Source organism: Mustela nivalis (assembly GCF_964662115.1).
Source record: "Mustela nivalis genome assembly, chromosome: X".
Classification (NCBI taxonomy): domain Eukaryota; kingdom Metazoa; phylum Chordata; class Mammalia; order Carnivora; family Mustelidae; genus Mustela; species Mustela nivalis.
In genome coordinates, this window is record NC_139040.1 from 32,796,377 (window position 1) to 32,814,626 (window position 18,250).

At 39.0% G+C, this 18,250-nt stretch overlaps 1 protein-coding gene across 2 annotated transcripts in view; it reads left to right on the forward strand.

Moving 5' to 3' along the window:
- The window catches only part of LRCH2 (leucine rich repeats and calponin homology domain containing 2), a 128,069-nt gene that overhangs the window by 1,118 nt on the left and 108,701 nt on the right, over positions 1-18,250 (forward strand). The gene's annotated exons all lie outside the window — the stretch shown is intronic.

Genomic DNA, 18,250 nt, shown 5'->3' on the forward strand with positions numbered 1-18,250 from the left:
AATTTTCTTTAATTATTTTAAATTTTATTTATTTATTTGAGACAGAGTGAGAGAGCCCAAGTGGCTCCTCTCTCTCTCTCTCTGCCTGCCTCTCTGCCTACTTGTGATCTCTGTCTGTCAAATAAATAAATAAAATCTTAAAAAAAGAAAAATAAAACCAAGTAGTCAAATGGGACAATGAATGCACTTTAATGTATACTATACCATAATTAGAGTTTGGTGGTTCACAATAGGATATATAAAACAGTAGAAAAACATGAATAAGAAACTCTGGACATTGTCAGTGTTCTTTCTACAAAGTGTTCTTTCTTCTTTCTCATCTGGTAGCATAATTGTTAGTTTTCCCAGGGATTTCTCTTAGATCTTCTTCTCACTTGATGTACTCTCCCTGGGTGACTCTGCTATTTATGTAGTTACAAAAGCTGATGACTTTCAAACCCCATCCCTAGCTCAGCTCCTTCTCTTGCTACAACATATCCAACTGCCTATTGTCTATCTTTTTGTGGATAGTTCACCAGCTGCTAAAATTCACCATGTTCCAAGTTGACCTCACCGTGTCCATCTTCTCTGCATAAAGCCTACGGTTCCTGTTTCCTTGTCTCCAGTCATAAACCTGAGAATTGTCCTTGATTCCTGCCCCTACTGTGCTCTCATCCCATTTATCACCAACTCCTATCAATGATAAATTGAAATTATTTCTCAAGAAATTTATTTCTCTTCATCTTCAGTACCCTTTCACTGGTCTAAGCAATGTTGTCTTTCTTCTGAACAACTGAAGCAAGCCTTTTGTAATTGGTCTTCAGGTCTTCAGTCCTGTCTCCTTTCTAATATTTTTTGTGCACCAAAAAATGTTTTTTTGTGTACTGAAAATTTGACCATCCTATTTTCCTTCTTAAAACCCTTCCATGGTTCCACATTGCCTTTCAGATAAAATCCAATGTCTTTATTACGATCTATGGCCCAGAGGGATTTGGACGCCATACACCATTTCAGTATCACTTTGTGTCTCTCGGCACTTTTGTTCTAGCCATTTCCTTGAATGGGTATGCTATCTCTTGCCACCTGTCCTTTGCACAAGTGCTTCTCTGTCTCTTTGCTTTGTTAACTCTAGCCAATCGTTGAGTTCTCAACTTAGATATTGTCGCCTCCAAAAAGCATTCCCTAACTCCCAAATACAGTTAGGTGCCCCTTCTTTATGTTCCTTTACACCTTATCTTTCCTTCACTACAGTGCTTAGCATTCTATAATCACAGCTCTATCCTTTTCTCTCACACACTATACATTCCATGAAGACAGAAACATTGTTGCCTATTGGCCATTGTATCTCTACAAACTAACACAGTGTTCAGTACATACTAGTTGCTCACAAACAAATGTTAAATAAAGGAAAGAGCAAAGAAATCAGAATGACCAACGTTGGAGGCCATGGCATCATCTTACTAGTTTGAAGCTTTTTGCATAAACTTATCAAATGTATGAGCTAGAAGGGATTCAAGAAATCACTTTGTTCAACTTCCCACTCAGTGTAATAGTTCTATTCCATCATGCTTTAAAGACAGCCCTGTCTCCTCTCTGTATGAACACTTCCAGAGGTGGAAAATATGCTGATGTGTAAGAAAGTCACTCCGTGATGGGTATGTCTAATTGTTATTGTTGTAAGATTTTGTTTATTTATGTATTTTAGAGAGAGATTTAGAGAGAGATAGAGAGCATGGGGGGGGGGCAGCAGGAGAGGGACAGGACAGAGAGAATCCCAAACTGATGGCCCACCAAGCAAGGAGCCCAACTTGGGGTTGGATACCACAACCCTGAGATCATGACTTGAGCTGAAACCAAGAGTCAGATGCTTAAATGACTGAGATACCCAGGCGTCCCCATGTCTAATTGTTTTCTTAAAATCCTCCTCAGTCCTCATTTTGAACACTTTCCTATTACAGCTTTCACTCATAGTTTAATGCCTGCCTTCTTGAGGAGCACAAAACTAATCTTTACCTTTCTTGAGCAACTCAAAATTAATCTTTCCCTTTTTCCAAATGAGAACCTTCCAAATAGCTGAAGGTCATTATTATGTGCTTTCTAAACCATTAGTTCTCAAGGTTTAATGTACAACAGAATGGCCTAGGGAGCATGTTAAAAATGTAGATTTCCTTGTCCTATCCCCAGAAACTCTGATTCAATAGGTCTGAGACTGATCTCAGGAATCTAAAATTTTAACAAGCATCCCAGATAATTCTGATGTGGATAGTACATAGACTACATGTCAAGAAACACTGCCTAGGGAAATACAGTTTTAAAATTTCCCCAAAAATGGTGTTTATAAGACTTGATCTTCAAAGTCACTAGATATTTGTGTCTATTCTCTTCAAGTATAACCCCAATGCTGGAACCAATTATTTGGGTTTGTTTGACTAATAAAAAGTAGAGTGAAGGGGGCACCTGGATGGCTCAGTTGGTTAAGCATCTGTCTTTGTGGCAGGTCATGACCCAGGATCCTGGGATTGAGCCCCACACCATGCTCCCTGCTTAGCAGGGAGTCTGCTTCTTGCTCTCCCTCTGCTGCTTCCCCAGCTTGTCCTCGCTCTCTCTCTCTCTGTCGAGTAAATAAATAAAATATTTTTTTAAAAAAAGTAGAGGACACCTGGTTGGCTCAGTTGGTTAAGCGGCTGCCTTCAGCTCAGGTCATGATCCTAGGGTCCTGGGTCGAGTCCCACATAGGGCTCCTTGCTCAGTGGGGAGCCTGCTTCCTCCTCTACCTGCTGCTTCCCCTGCTTGTGCTTTTTCTCCCTCTGACAAATAAATAAATAAAATCTTTTTAAAAAGATAAAATAACGGGCCACCTGGATAGCTCAGTGGGTTAAGTCTCTGCCTTTGGCTCGGGTCATGATCCCAGGGTCCTGGGATTGAGCACCACATCAGTCTCTCTGCTCAGCAGGAAGCCTGCTTCCCTTCTCTGTCTCTGCCTGCCTCTATGCCGACTTGTGATCCCTCTCTGTCAAATAAATAAATAAAATCTTAAAAAAAAAAAAGATAAAATAACATAAAAATAAAAACAAATTAAAAAAATGTAGAAGGAAGATACTTTTTCCTTTTTTTAAAAAAAGATATCATTTATTTATTCATGAGAGACAGACAGAGAGAGAGAGAAAGAGAGCTAGAGGGAGAAGCAGGCTCCCTTGAAGCAGGGAGCCCGATGCCAGGCTCAATCCCAGGACCCTGGGATCACGACCCGAGCTGAAGGCAGATGCCCACAGACTGAACCACCCAGGCACCCCGATATTATTTCCTTTAACCTGATTTATGGCCTTCTATTGAAACTGTACACAACTGTGTCACCAATTTTAGGAGATGTGTCACATTATTGACTGTGATTTTGTTTTTAACTAAAACCTGTTAGGGCAGGAATGACTTACAGGGAATGGATGACCCAAAGGTCACAGATAAGAAGGAAAGAAGGAATAGGATGAGATGACAATACATAAAGGCATATCCCGAAGAGGGGTAGCAATATATATTGCTAGTATTCCCACTAAAGGTGGCACATGAACTTCTCAGTAACTCCAGTTCCCCTCTCTCATAGTCCCTAAGATTTTCCACTGCCAGCCATTTGCAAGAACTGTGGTTCCCTGTCACCTCCTGATCCTCTCTCTGGAGTCAGCAGATTAAAATCTGCTTTGCCTTTTATTAGAAAGGTGGTGGACCTGCTGTCCATCCTCTTAACCCACAATAAGAATAAGCGTCTGTAATCAGCCCTGCCACATCAGAAGGAGTTGGAACCTTGGCACACTTCTTTGGAAACATTTTTGATCTCTAACAGACTACTGAGGGTACCTTGGCATATTTGTAAAAGATGATCTAAAACTCTAAAAATAGCTGTGAGCACCATTCTCCCACATGCGTACAATTTGAATAGGTCTGGCAAGATGCTTTTAAGCTCATAAAAGTGTCACAGAATGTTATGAATTGGCTTTACATGCTTCAATACACCCGGTGTACAGATTAGCACTTTCTGTTATGACACCCAGGCTCTGTGCCCTCTACTCCAAACAGCAGGAAAAATTTATGAGCCAGAAAACCTTTCTTGGATTTGGCCTTAGGGGCAGTAAGCAGTGGAATTTAGTTGCTCACAAGGCCACAGTCTGAGGCCCCTAGAAATCAGGTGGGAACAGTCACATTGAGTGAAATTAGTTGTTAGTGTCTTCAGATGGGATGGTAAATCTGAAAGGGACTTAGGGCTGCAAGTAACAAAACTTTGAAACATAGCCGCTTTGTGTTGAATGCCAGGATAAAGAGATGATCCCAGCTGTGATGTGGAGAGAAGCAAGTTTAGAATGTGAGTCTGGAAAAAAAAAAAAAAGGATCATTCTATTGCAGACTTAGGATTAAATGATTTCAATCCTCACAGGCCTATATGTATACCATAAAAAGGAGTTGGGATCAGACTCTTTTTTTTTTTTTTTTAAGATTTTATTTATTTATTTGACAGAGAGAGTTCACAGTAGACAGATAGGCAGGCAGAGAGAGAGAGGGAAGCAGGCTCCCTGCTGAGCAGAGATCCCGACGCGGGACTCGATCCCAGGATCCTGAGATCATGACCTGAGCCGAAGGCAGCAGCTTAACCCACTGAACCACCCAGGCACCCGGGATCAGACTCTTTTAAGTGGTATCCGAGAGCCCAGTATAAGGTGTTGATCATGAGGTTTCTGTGATGGTCAACTTTGCATTCCTCTATTCATACAACAAATATTTTTGAACATCAACTACATGCCAGAACAGAAATATGGATTTGACATGGTCCCTGCCTTTTAGGAGTTCACATCTGAGGGGAAGGTAACAAGACAAAAAAATGGTATATTGTAACAACTAATGTAATAGAAATAAGCCCAGAATGCTCTGAGAACAAAGTGAACTGGAGGGAAGCCAGGTGAGAAGTTAAAGAAAGGCTTTGATGAGAAGTTAAAAAAAAGCGATGCCTAAACTGAATCCTGAAAGATGAGTAGGAGTTACCCAGAGGAAAGAGTTTGGGGAGTTCATTTCGGTCAAGAGGAATAGCACGGTATGTGGCGGGAAATCTAAGTAATTTAGTATGACTACACTAGAGCATAAAGTAAAAACAAGTGAAGGATGAGAGATGAAACTGGAGAAATAGGCAGGAGCCAAATCATGAAAGGCCCTGTATGCTATGCTAAGGCCGTCGAACTTTCTTCTGTCAGCAATAGGGCTTCCCCTATTAAGTGCAAGAGTAAGTGATCATCTTGTTAAGTCACTCTGGCAACAATGTGGAGAATAAAAAGGACCAAAGAGAGGCAAGACCAGAAGAAGGGAGACTAGTTAGGAGGCTGCTGTAATAGTCCAGGAGATGGGGCCGGGGTACCTGCGCAGCTCAGTCAGTTAGGCGTCTGACTTTGGCTCAGATCCGTGATCTCAGGGTCCTGGGATCCAGCTCGGGAGCCTGTTCTCCCTCTCCTTTGCTTGCCACTCCCCTGCTCGTGAGCTCCCTCGCGCTCTCTGTCTCTCTCTGTCAAAGAAATAAATAAAATCTTAAAGAAAAACCCCAGGGGTGCCTGGGTGGCTCAGTGAGTTGAGCCTCTGCCTTCAGCTCAGGTCATGGTCTCAGGGTCTGGGATCGAGCCCCGCATTGGGCTCTCTGCTTAGTGGGGAGTCTGCTTCCCACCACCCCTTGTCTGCCTCTCTGCCTGCTTGTGAATTCTCCCTCTGTCAAATAAATAAATAAAATTAAAAAAAAAATTTGTCTATCCCTACCCAAAAAGTTAAAAAAAAAAAAAGGAAAGAAAGAAAAGAAAAACCCCAGTAGATATCAATCAAATATCAAGGAAACAAGGAATAGAACTAATAATGTGTTGGAAATAAGAGTCTAATTTGTCTCCAAGTCTTGAGTCTTGAGGAATCCTCTTATAAAATCTCTCGAATTTTTTCCCTAAACATTTCTAATACCACTGCCTCAGTCTTCCATAACAGTGAATCTCCTCCACTCTAGTTTTTCCCTGCTTAAACTCATCAAGTATAATGATATATCTTCTTTGAGAGATCTGTCTCATGAATCCAATCAGACCTTTTATAATCCAGTTCCATCCTACCTGTGCAAGCTTGTCTTTCATTCCTTCCAACATGCCCCCTGTGCTCTGGTCGGGCCATGCTCCATACTGTCCCTAAAACACTACAGGTTCATTTCTGTCTCTGTCCCTTCCTGAGGTGTCTTATTCTATCTCCTCTGTTGGCCCCATTGTCCTTTGAGGCTCAAATCAAATTGCAGCTCTGCCATGAAGATTTCTCTAACTTTCTTAGTTCTTTGATTTCCCATTACAATTATAAATAGAAACATATACCCTATAGATGATTTAACTGCGTATTACATGCAAGTCTTACTTCTTCAACTACCTTTTTAACTCTTCAAGGGGCTAGAATTCAATATTACTTCAATGATCCCAACTGCGTCTAGGCCATTTTTATTCTAACATTGTGACCCATTTTGAGACAACATATATTTGAGCTCTAAGAGCATGTTGACTTCTTTCTTTCTTTCTTTTTTTTTTTTTTTTAAGTAGGCTCCTTGCCCAACATGGGGCTTCAGCTCATGAACCTGAGATCAAGAGTTGCATGCTCCACCGAATGAGCCAGCCAGGTGCCCTGAAAATGTTGATTTCTTGCTTATGTGTGCAAACATATGATTCAGAATTATGTTTCACTGACTCTTTTTGTTGAGAAAGCATATTAAGAGTGAGTTCAACTAACCCTATTTAATTCTTGGATCAATTTTCTATTCAATATTTTTTGTATTTTTATTTAACTCAACTTTTAATTTTAAACAATCTTTTCCATGTTCATTTTACAATGAATATTTACCAATTTTAACCTTTCGATAAAGGTATTACTGACATACAACAAACTACACATGTTGAAAGCATACAGTTTGGTAAGTTTGGACATATGGTATATACCCATGCAAACTTCACCATGATTAGCATAGTGAATATAACAATCTCTCCTTTTGTGCTTTGCCTTTTCATTCTCTTAACAAGAATCTTTGTCTTTCGAGGCAAGTGGGTGGCTCAGTTGTTAGGTGTCTGCCTTCAGCTCTGGTCATGATCCCAGGGTCCTGGAATGGAGCCCTACATGGAGTCCTGCATGGAGCCCTACATCAGGCTCCCTGCTTGGTGGGAAGCCTGCTTCTCCCTCTCCCACTCCCCCTGCTTGTGTTCCCTCTCTCACTGTGTGTGTGTCTCTCTCTGTCAAATAAATAAATATTTTTTTTTAAAGAAACTTTGTCTTTCAAAGAGCAGAGATTTATAATTTTGATAAAGTCAAATCTGCCAGTTTTTTACAGATTGTGTTATTGGTGTCATATTTAAGAAATCTTTGCCTAAAACAAAGGCCATGAATATTTCCTCCTATGTTTTATTTTAGGTCTTAGGTTTTACATTTAAGTCTATGACGCATTGTTGGTTTGTGTTTGCATCTGATGTGAGGTATGGATCTATGTTTGCATTTTGCATAGGAATATTTAATTATGCTAGCAGCATTTGTTGAAACTATCTTTTTCCCACTTATTTGCCTTTATTTTTACTTTTTAAAAAAGATTTATTTATTTATTATATACAGAGACATAGAGAGTGTGTGCACGAGTGTAAGAAGGTCGCGAGTGTAAGCAGGTCGCGAGTGTAAGCAGGTAGGGCGGAGGAAGAGGGAGAGAGAAAGAATTTCAGGCAGACTCCCTGTTGAGCGTGGAGCCGGACATGGGGCTCAGTCTCATGACCCTGACATCATGACCTGAGCTGAAATCGAGTCAGATGCTTAAACGACTGAGCAACGCAGGTGCCCCTATTGCTGTCTTTTTAAACCAGTACCTCATTGTTTTGAATAGTGTATCTTTGTCTTGAATTTTGGTATTCTTAGTCCTCCAACTTTGTCCTTCTTTTTCCAAATCGTGTTCACTATTCTAGATCCTTTGCATTTTTATGTAAATTTGAGAATTAGCTTGCCATTTTCTAAAAAATGAGGCTTTGGGGAGAACTGACATCATACAAATATTGTCTTCTTATCCTTGAAGATGATATCTATCATCTATCTCCATTTATGACTTCTTTAATGTTTTTTAGCAGTGGTTTGTAGTTTTTAGTTTCTTTCTATTCTGCAACTGTGTCAAACTCATTTTATCTGTTCTTGTAGCTCTTTTGTAGAGTCCATTGGATTTTCTGCATAGATGATCATATCATCTGTGAATGAAGACTCCTTTCCAATCTGGATGCTTGCCTGCCTCAAACTCCCCCTCTTACCCTGTGCCTCCCTCTCTCCCTCCTTCTTTCCCTCTCCCCATGTCCCTTACCCTCTTACCTTCATGTCCCCTTTTATCCCCCACCCCTCTTTCTTTCTGTCTGTCTGTCTGTCTGTCTTTCCTTCTTTTTTTCTCTTCTAACTCTGCCTGGAAACTTCAGTACAATGTTCAATGAGTTGGTGAGAGTGCACCTCCTGGTCTTCTTCCTGATCTTAGAGAGAAAGCAGTCTTTCATCCATCAAGTTTATTAGTTGTAGGTGTTTCATAGATCTTCTTTATTCCAGTTGAGGAAGTTTCTGGAAATTCTCTCAGAGCAATAAAATTGAACATTTGCAGGTCTCACTTCATTTGTGTCTCATACCTCATGGATTACTGTTTTTGTTGACTGATATTAAATGTCTTGAAAACCATAGTTTCATATACTTTTTCCAAATTTTTAGTAATTTCAGGTAGGACAATAAGTCTGGTCCCTTTAGGCTTGGTTGGCCTAAAGCAGAACTACATACTCTCTCTCTCTCTCTTTTTTTTGCCATATATATTAAAGATATTTAAAAACTGAACATTCCCAGGACTGGGGAAATACTCTTACTTATGTTGCTATTGACAATTTAAATAGGTTTAGGGATGCCTGGGTGGCTTAGTGGGTTGAGGCTTCTGCCTTCAGCTCAGGTCATGATCCCGGGGTCCTGGGATCGAGCCCCACATTGGGCTCTCTGCTCAGCAGGGAGCCTACTTCCCTTCCTCTCTGTGCCTGCTTCTCTGCCTCCCTGTGATCTCTGTCAAATAAATAAAATCTTCAAAAAAAATAAATAAATAGGTTTAAACATTTTGGGAAACAAATTGGCAATATTTATGAAGAGACTGAAAATATTTCTACCCTATGATTAAGCAGCTGAGTTCCTTGGAATTTAGTGTGAGGAAACAATGAATAAGAGAAGTGCTTTATTAATAATAATCTTAAATGCAAGGTTATATATAATAAGGGATTATTGGTAAGAACCTAAATATGCAATAACAGTTGTAAAGATCAAGTGGTATATGGTTATGTACTATAGAAGAATATATTATATGCAGTATATAGTTATAATATCTGTAAAGAGGATCAGTCTCTGGCTGGATTAGTCAGAAGAGCAAAGAGCTCTTGATCTCAGGGTCGTGAGTTTGAGCCCCACATTGGGTGTAGAGATTACTTAAATGAATAAATAAGGAAATTTTAAAAAATAATAAATGTAATAATAAAGAAAAAATGCTTATATGAATATATATAATAACTAATAAATAAAAAAATTATGCCACGCAAAAACCTGGAAACAAATATATAAAAATCTTATCACCAAATATACACTTTCGATTATCTTTGTGAACTATACTATGGGTAAATTTTCACAATAAAAATATAATAAAGCCTTTAAAAAGGTCATCGGGGGCGCCTGGGTGGCTCAGTGGGTTAAAGCCTCTGCCTTCGGCTCAGGTCATGATCCCAGGGTCCTGGGATCAAGCCCCACATTGGGCTCTCTGCTCCGCAGGGAGCCTGCTTCCTCCTCTCTCTCTGCCTGCCTCTCTGCCTACCTGTGATCTCTGTCTGTTAAATAAATAAAATCTTTAAAAAAAAAATAAAATAAATAAAAAGGTCATCGTGCTAATTTTGGGTTTATGATATTTCAAAAAAGAAAAAGTCAATTTAAGTCCACATAAGAAAGTAGATTGATTTAAAACACGATAGAAGTTATTAATGTATAAACTTAATGATTTAATGTAAGTTAATCAGGCGGTACTTAGCAATTAGTATTCACAGTTATATGGTGATAACTTGGAAGGAGTTAAACAGCCAAGATTCTTTTAGATTGAGAAAGGACACTAATGTGGATATATTACCTGCCAGAAGTTACAGTGACTAAAAGCCTGGGGTTAGGAGTCAACCATGCTTTTGTTCAAATTTTTACTTTGCCACTTTTCAGCTGAGACCTTGGACAAGTTCCTGAATTTCTCTGAACCAGTTTCCTCTGGCACTCTATGTATGTGTCCTAGAGAAAAAGACTTTAATCTAGGTAGAGGTATTGAAGGTGAAGATTTTATTAAGGAGTGTATAAGAAGTACAAAATGGAAGAAGTCGATTAAGTCATCAAGGATAACCTAGTTGTTTAGTAATTAGTACCTTAGAATTATCTACCCCATTAATGAATAACTATGTTTAGCTATTTCAATAAAGAGACTTCTAAAACCACAAAAGAGTGGGAAAGCATGTTAGTTTCCTACATTAACTGCATGTGTTAAAGCCAGGAAGTGTAAAACATGAGGTCATCGCAAGTAATATATTTTCTCTTACTTTGTGGAATCATATCATACTTGTAGACAAAGTACTTAAGCAGAAATAAATAGGTCTTAAGGGTTAGCATGGCCCAACCTAAACCTATAAGATAAGTGAAAAGTGAAATTTCTGACCCACTCACCAAAACAAAACACATCTAAAATATCCTGGAATATTTGATCACACAGTCTTTGTTTATGGAACACAGCTTTGACCCTTCTTTCTGACAACCTACACATAGCCTAACTGGGGTCATGATTCTGACTGTAGTCAAGAAGAAATTGTTTTGTTGCCACATGGAGAGGAAAAACTGGATTTTAGGGTCATGTGTGACCCAGTTATCACTTTAGAGCTTTAGGTTTATAAGACTTTTATTTTTCTTCAAGTAATCTCTGTACTCAATGTGGGGTCGAACTCACAGTCCTGTCAAGTGTCACATGCTCTGCCAACCAAACCAGCAAGGGGCCCCTGGAGCTTTAGGTTTATAAATACCGACTTTAAAAGGACTTTCATCATTAAACCAAAAACAAACCAAAAAAACCCCACAGCAAAACAAAACAAAATGCTCATAATTTGGGTACACTGCCACCAAGGGAAACCTCAGTCACACTCCCAGGAGATTTTTGTCATACATTTATTTTATTGGGAGAAGCAAAAAACATAAACCTGTAAACCGGACATACTTCACATGAAATAAATGCTACATGTAATAACAATGATTTGAACCAAATTTTAAGGTGAATACATGTAATTAAACCTTGGTGGATGTCCAACTTGATTTTTCATCATTCTGTTGCAACCTTCCATTTTTTTTAAGTAATCTCCATGCCTAATGTGAGGCTTGAACTCATGACCCTAAGATCAAGAGTCACATGCTACACTGATAGAGCTAGCCAGGCGTCCCATAACCTTCATTTTATACACAGATTTTGGGCCACACATTTCTATATCATTCTATTTAATTAAACAAAGAATCTAAACCCTGTTGGGATTTATATTTTCTCCTGAGGTTTTAATCTAGCTTGATATCATAATTCTTTTTTTTTTTTTAAGATTTTATTTTTATTTATTTGACAGGCAGAGATCACAAGTAGGCAGAGAGAGGGGGGGAAACAGGCTCCCTGCTAAGCAGAGAGCCCGATGTGGGACTCGATCCCAGGATCCCAGGATCATGACCTGAGCCGAAGGCAGAGGCTTTAACCCACCGAGCCACCCAGGCACCCCATGATATCATAATTCTTTTAATATGTTTTACTGAAATGCCACTAATGTCTGTTTTTCTCTATTACAGGCATAGCCTGCTTCTAGGAAATATGATTGTTACCTAGGCTTTCCTATTAGGAATTTGGATTTGGCTTAAAAAGGCCCAACTTCATCATTCTCTCTCACATACTGCAAGAAGAGGAAAATAATTTTACAAGACAAGATTGCCTAAAAGGCATTTGGCATGTTTCCATGTTTCTATATAAAAAGGAGACTAACGTAATGCTAAAAAAGAATAAAAAAAAACTTCAATTTTATGTTTTCTAATTGGACAATACAGTTTTTTCTTTTAAAGATTTATTTAATTTATTTATTTGACCGACAGAGATCACAAGTTGGCGAGAGGCAGGCAGAGAGAGAGGAGGAAGCAGGCTTCCCGCAGAGCAGAAAGCCCGATGCAGGGCTCGATCCCAGGACCCTGGGATCATGACCTGAGCCGAAGGCAGTGGCTTAATCCACTGAGCCACCCAGGCGCCCCTGGACAATACAGTTTTAATAACCTTTTTTAAAAAAATATTTATTTATTTGAGAGAGAGACAGAGATAGTGAGAGAGAGCAGGAGTAAGGAGGAGAGGGGGAAGCAGGCTCCCCACTGAACAGAGAGCTCAATACGGGCTCGATCTCAGGACCCTGGGATCATGACCAGAGCCAAAGGCTCTGACTGACTGAGCCACCCAGGCACCCCTACACTTTTAATAATCTAATGTGATGTTTTATTTACTTTCTTTTGGCCAAGCTAAACTAGCCAAATTCTACATTCTGTATCTTTTACGTGCTTCACTCATAAGAAAGCTTTTCAGGATGTTTAGCAGACTTATGTCACTTACATGAAACAAAATATTTAATACACACGCACACACACAAACACACACACATATATATGCTTATTTTTTGTTTTGTTTTTAAGTAAACTCTATCCCCAATGTAGGGCTTAAACTCAGGACCCCAAGATCAAGATCAAGAGTCACATGCTCTACTCACTGAGCCAGCCAGGTGTCCCATTTTGAGATACATTTTTATGGAGGATTTGGATCAGATTTTTTTTTATATTTAATTTTTTTAAGTTTTTTTTTTTTTTATTTATTTCACACACAGAGAGGGATCACAAGTAGGCAGAGAGGCAGGCAGAGAGAGAGAGAGGAGGAAGCAGGCTCCCCGCTGAGCAGAGAGCCTGATGCGGGGCTCGATCGCAGGATCCTGGGATCCTGACCTGATATTTAAATGGATTTCATGATATCAGGTTAACATACTAGAAACACAGAGATCAAAATCTGGAATTGCATTAGAGACATTAAACAGGAATTGGAATCAGGTTATGGGATCATAGTGATAACACAAAAGTTAGGAGAGGTGGAAATTTGGGGTGAATGAACAAGGTTGTAACCTCCACAGCAGCACAAAGGAAAATGTTTGTTAGCACTGGTGGCACAATTGTACAAAAGAATTTAAGAAGTACCATGCTGGGGTGGCTGGGTGGCTCAGTGGGCTAAAGCCTCTGCCTTCGGCTCAGGTCATGATCCCAGGGTCTTGGGATCCAGCCCCGAATCGGGCTCTCTGCTCAGCAGGGAGCCTGCTTCCCACTCTCTTCCAGACATTTGCCTACTTGTGATCTCTGTCAAATACATAAATAAAATCTTAAAAGAAAAAAAAAAAGAAGTGTCATGCTGATAATTCATGGCTCACTAGGTCAGTGTTCTTGTGACAAAGTGAACCTAGAAAAAAGATAATAATAACATCTATAATATGGTAGGTGTTTATGTAATTATCTCATGTAATCCTCATATAATCCTATGAAATAGCTAATAGTGTTATGATTTCTGGTCTATAGATGAGGAATCAAAACTTTGAGAGGTAAGACTTGTCTATCTCACATCTTGTAAGTGTCATAGCAGGGATTCTAAACAAGATAGAATATAATAGTGCTTGCTGATGTCGGCATTGAAAACTAGGTACGTAATAGCTCCTTTTAAGTAATAGTGATCGTTGATACATTTGCCCAAATCTCTTTCGAGTTAATAAATATTATCTTTGGGATTAGTGAGTTTGTTAAGACTGGTTAAAGCAGTGCAAAGGGTTTATCTGCATGGGTAGAAACAAAGACAGATAGGCAAAGGAGGATCAGGGATGTTGTAAATAGTGTGCTATAACTTATGTTAAAATAAGTTAATCTATAGTCCTCTGAAGGTCCCATACCAGAACAGGGATTTGGGAAGGGACTGAAAAGGAGGGCCAAGTGAATTTCCCCGTTCCCCATTTCTCTAATCATTTTAGGTGTACTTCTCAGGGCTTTCTCTAATTCAGGAGTTGTACTGAGATTGGAGTGAGCAGAACTGTGTATCTCATTCTAGCTGCAGCTGTGAAATAGTTCAGCATGGGATATATTAATAGCTTTTGCAGGGGCGCCTGGCTGGCTTAGTCAGTAAAGCACATGATTCTTGATCTTGGGGCTATAAGTTCAAGCCTCACCTTGGGTGTAGAAATTACTTAAAAATAAAATCTTTAAAAATATATATATCCTTGTTGATTTAAAAAAATAGTTTTTTGGGGGGCACCTGGGTGGCTCAGTGGGTTAAGCCTCTGCCTTCAGCTCAGGTCATGATCTCAGGGTCCTGGGATCGAGCCCCACATGGGGCTTTCTGCTCAGCAGGGAGCCTGCTTCCTCCCATACTCTGCCTGCCTCTCTGCCTATTTGTGATCTCTGTCTGTCAAATAAATAAATAAAATCTTTAAAAAATATATTTTTTAGGGTTTCTGATATATATCTTGATGATACTCACCATTTCTTATTTTTCCCCCTGAATTTTTTTTTTTTTTAATTTATTTGAAAGAGAGACAGTGAGAGAGAACATGAGTGAGGAGAAGGTCAGAGGGAGAAGCAGACTTCCCATGGAGCTGGGAGCCTGATGTGGGACTCGATCCTGGGACTCCAGGATCATGACCTGAGCCGAAGGCAGTTGTCCAACCAACTGAGCCACCCAGGCGCCCCTCCCCCTGAATTTTTAAAAAAAGATTTTATTTATCCATTTGAGTGAGAGAGACAAGCCAGGGGGAGATGCAAAGGGAGAAGCAGACTCCCCACTGAGCAGGAAGCCTGATGTAGGGCTCGATCCCAGGACCCTGGGATCATGATCTGAGCTGAAAGCAGATACCCAACCGACTGAGCCATCCAGACACTCCCTGCCCACACCTGAATTTATTTAATTATTTTAAGTAAGCTCTATGTCCAACATGGCCTTGAACTCATGACCCTGAGATCAAGAGTATCATGCTCTACCGACTAAACCAGCCAGCCATCCACCCCCCTCCCTGGATTTAGCATTTAATTGAGCTGGTAGTTTCAGGGAAAAAACTGCAGAGACTCCTATGGCTTTCTCCTGGATCCTAACCAGGATGGAAAACAAAAATTCATACTATAGTTTGATCTATTTAATCCCAGGATTATTAACTTGTTCTAGAGCCTGAGGTGAAACATCTCACTTTTGATTTATTTACAGACTGGTAAGAACATCCTATAGTCTATCCCAATAATCTTGCTCTTTAACAGAAGAATTTGGAAATTTGGTCTGTGCTTTTCCTCCTCTATATTATTTAGAGATGTTGGGTACCTAACTGTTTGCTTGGAATAGCAGTGACTATAAACTGGTCTGGAATTTCAGAAGTCCCCTTTAGAGTTCTTTTGAATAAAAGTCACCTGTGTCATTTGCCAGCACTTTATTTAATAGAGGTTGCATGTTTTGTTCAAACAACCTTGTTTTCCTTCTGTAATCTTTGATTTATATCATCTAGTCTGTTGATTTATCAACATTTGTTTTCTAAGTTTGGCTTGGATAATGCTGAGTATTGACTGTAATTTAACCAATTACCAACATCCAGATAAAAAATAACATTGAAGTGGTAACCACTGTAAAATATTCTGCACTATAGACTTGAAGCAAAAAAATTTATGCTATATGTCAAATATCTTTTTGTGTACAATTTTATCAAGAAATTAACTGATTTTCCTTTGGACTTCCTCTATTTGTATGTTTCTTATTATTTAGTTTTCTTTTTTTTTTTTTTTAAGATTTTATTTATTTATTTGTCAGAGACAGAGGGAGAGAGAGCGAGCAAGCACAGGCAGACAGAGAGGCAGGCAGAGGCAGAGGGAGAAGCATGCTCCCTGCCGAGCAAGGAGCCCGATGTGGGACTCGATCCCAGGACCCTGGGATCATGACCTGAGCCGAAGGCAGCCGCTTAACCCACTGAGCTACCCAGGCATCCCTATTTAGTTTTCTTTTAAGAGAGCATCAAGGGAGGGGTACCTGGGTGGCTCAGTGGGTTAAGACTCTGCCTTCAGCTCATGTGATGATCTCAGGGTCCTGGGATCGAGCCCCACATCAGGCTCTCTGCTCAGCAGGGAGCCTGCTTCCTCCTCTCTCTCTGCTTGACTCTCTGCCTACTTGTGTTCTGTCAAATAAATAAATAAAATCTTTAAAAAAAAACTAAAAAAAAAAAAAAGAGAGCATCAAGGGCATAATAGATTAATATTTATTGAGTACCTAATGCTATACTATTCCTTGCAGAGAATAGTTTCTTGGCATAGAGTAGTAACACGATCTTATTCTTAGAACAGTCTTATGTGAACTATATCCTATTTTCCTCATCTGTAAAATGGAAGAATAATAGTACTTATTTTACAGGGTTGTTATGAAGATTGAATGACAAATATATGCAAAGCAATTTTGGTAAACAGTAAGCACTATTTTATTTTATTTTTTATTAAGTACTATTTTAAATGCTCTTCTTTGTGTTATTTTCTAGTGTTACTTACAAGGAAACTGACATATAGAGATTTTTAAGATACTTTTCTGAGTATTACACGGTCAGTTAGGTGGTTGGAACAAATTTCCAAATTTCATACTCTTCTAAACCTGATAATGAAACAAGGGAGACATTAGACTGAGGTGGTTCTATTGCTAAGGTGACTTACTTAAGCATACCAAAATCTAAACCTATAAATGCCTCAAGGTTATGAAATCAAAATGCTAAGGACAACCAATCACAAACACCCAACTAGCTTTAAGTTATAGCCAATCAGACAATTTCCTTTCTTCGCTTTCCCATTTTTGTACATGTTTTTTCCCCTGGTTCCTGTTGGCAGAGTACTCCTAGCCACTTCTGGTTTGGCATTGCCTAAACTTAAATTGATAAATGCTCAAACCAACTTTTAAATTTTTAAAATATGTCTCAGTTTATATTTTAATACTCCTTATGGCCTTGGTGTTCTTGTGAAAGAGCTCTAGAATGTGTTATTTTGTCTGATTTTCATGTATACCTAACCTACTTTGCAGGCTTCCTGCTTTTTACTTAGACTATCTTTTAATTCTATGAAAGATTACTTTACTTCTTAAATTTGGTTGTACATGGCCTTTTACACTTGACAGGTATGAGGGGATATTTTTCCTGGAGTCCAGTACATCCTTTTAAATAATGTCAAAATTCTAATTGGCTAATTATTATTAAAATCATTCCTTTTCTAGTCTTTTCTCTAACTAATAAATTTAGTTTCTCCCCCCCGCTTCTTGATTCTGGAAGTTCTCAATCAATACTTGATTTGATTTGTGATATAAAGATGAGATATAAGGTACAACATTTCTTTCTGACACCAGTGGGTTTAAATAGCTAGCTAATTCATTGTAGAGTCTGATTCTCAGTTCTGTTCCTTCTGTGGGTCATGCATACGGTAAATGTAATTTCTTGCAACATACTCATTTTAATTAACCTGTATGGATGGCCACACTTTTTTTTTCTTGCATTCCTCCCTAAAGTAGAGTCAATGGCAGATAAACTTTTGTGATTTCTCTAAGAAAAGGAGATTGTTGGCAGATTGCTCAAATTGAAATGGATGTAAGAGATGCATTGGATATTCAAATTGATGATGATTGAATATGCCCAAATATTCTGATAGTTTTCTTGGGGGGGGGGTGTCTCTTTACTATCATTGAAAAAGTTTTGAGTATTCTGAGTGGGTATAGAAGGGTTAACAGTGTTCTGAATTGTTGGGTTCAGGTTCTAAAAATGACCTCCTAAAATCGAAGATTGATTAGCTTATTATTCCCAGTGTTAAACTTACAGAATTCCATTTAAAACCAAAACTTTAATTTCGAAAATAAACTTTAAGGTTGCTTAATGATCGAAGAGTTTTCCATGAGCCATACTGACATGATGAGAAGAAACCTGAGATATTTTGGAGATCTTGGCACAACTTCAAAGAGTGATAGAACAGAATGCAGAGAACTTTTCCAAGTTTTGGAAGGCAGCAGTTTGGCTGAGACCCACATATACTGAAACGAGAGGCTTCCTTGAAAACATTTAAAAAGTCCTTTCCTATTTTGGAATTCTAAATTATG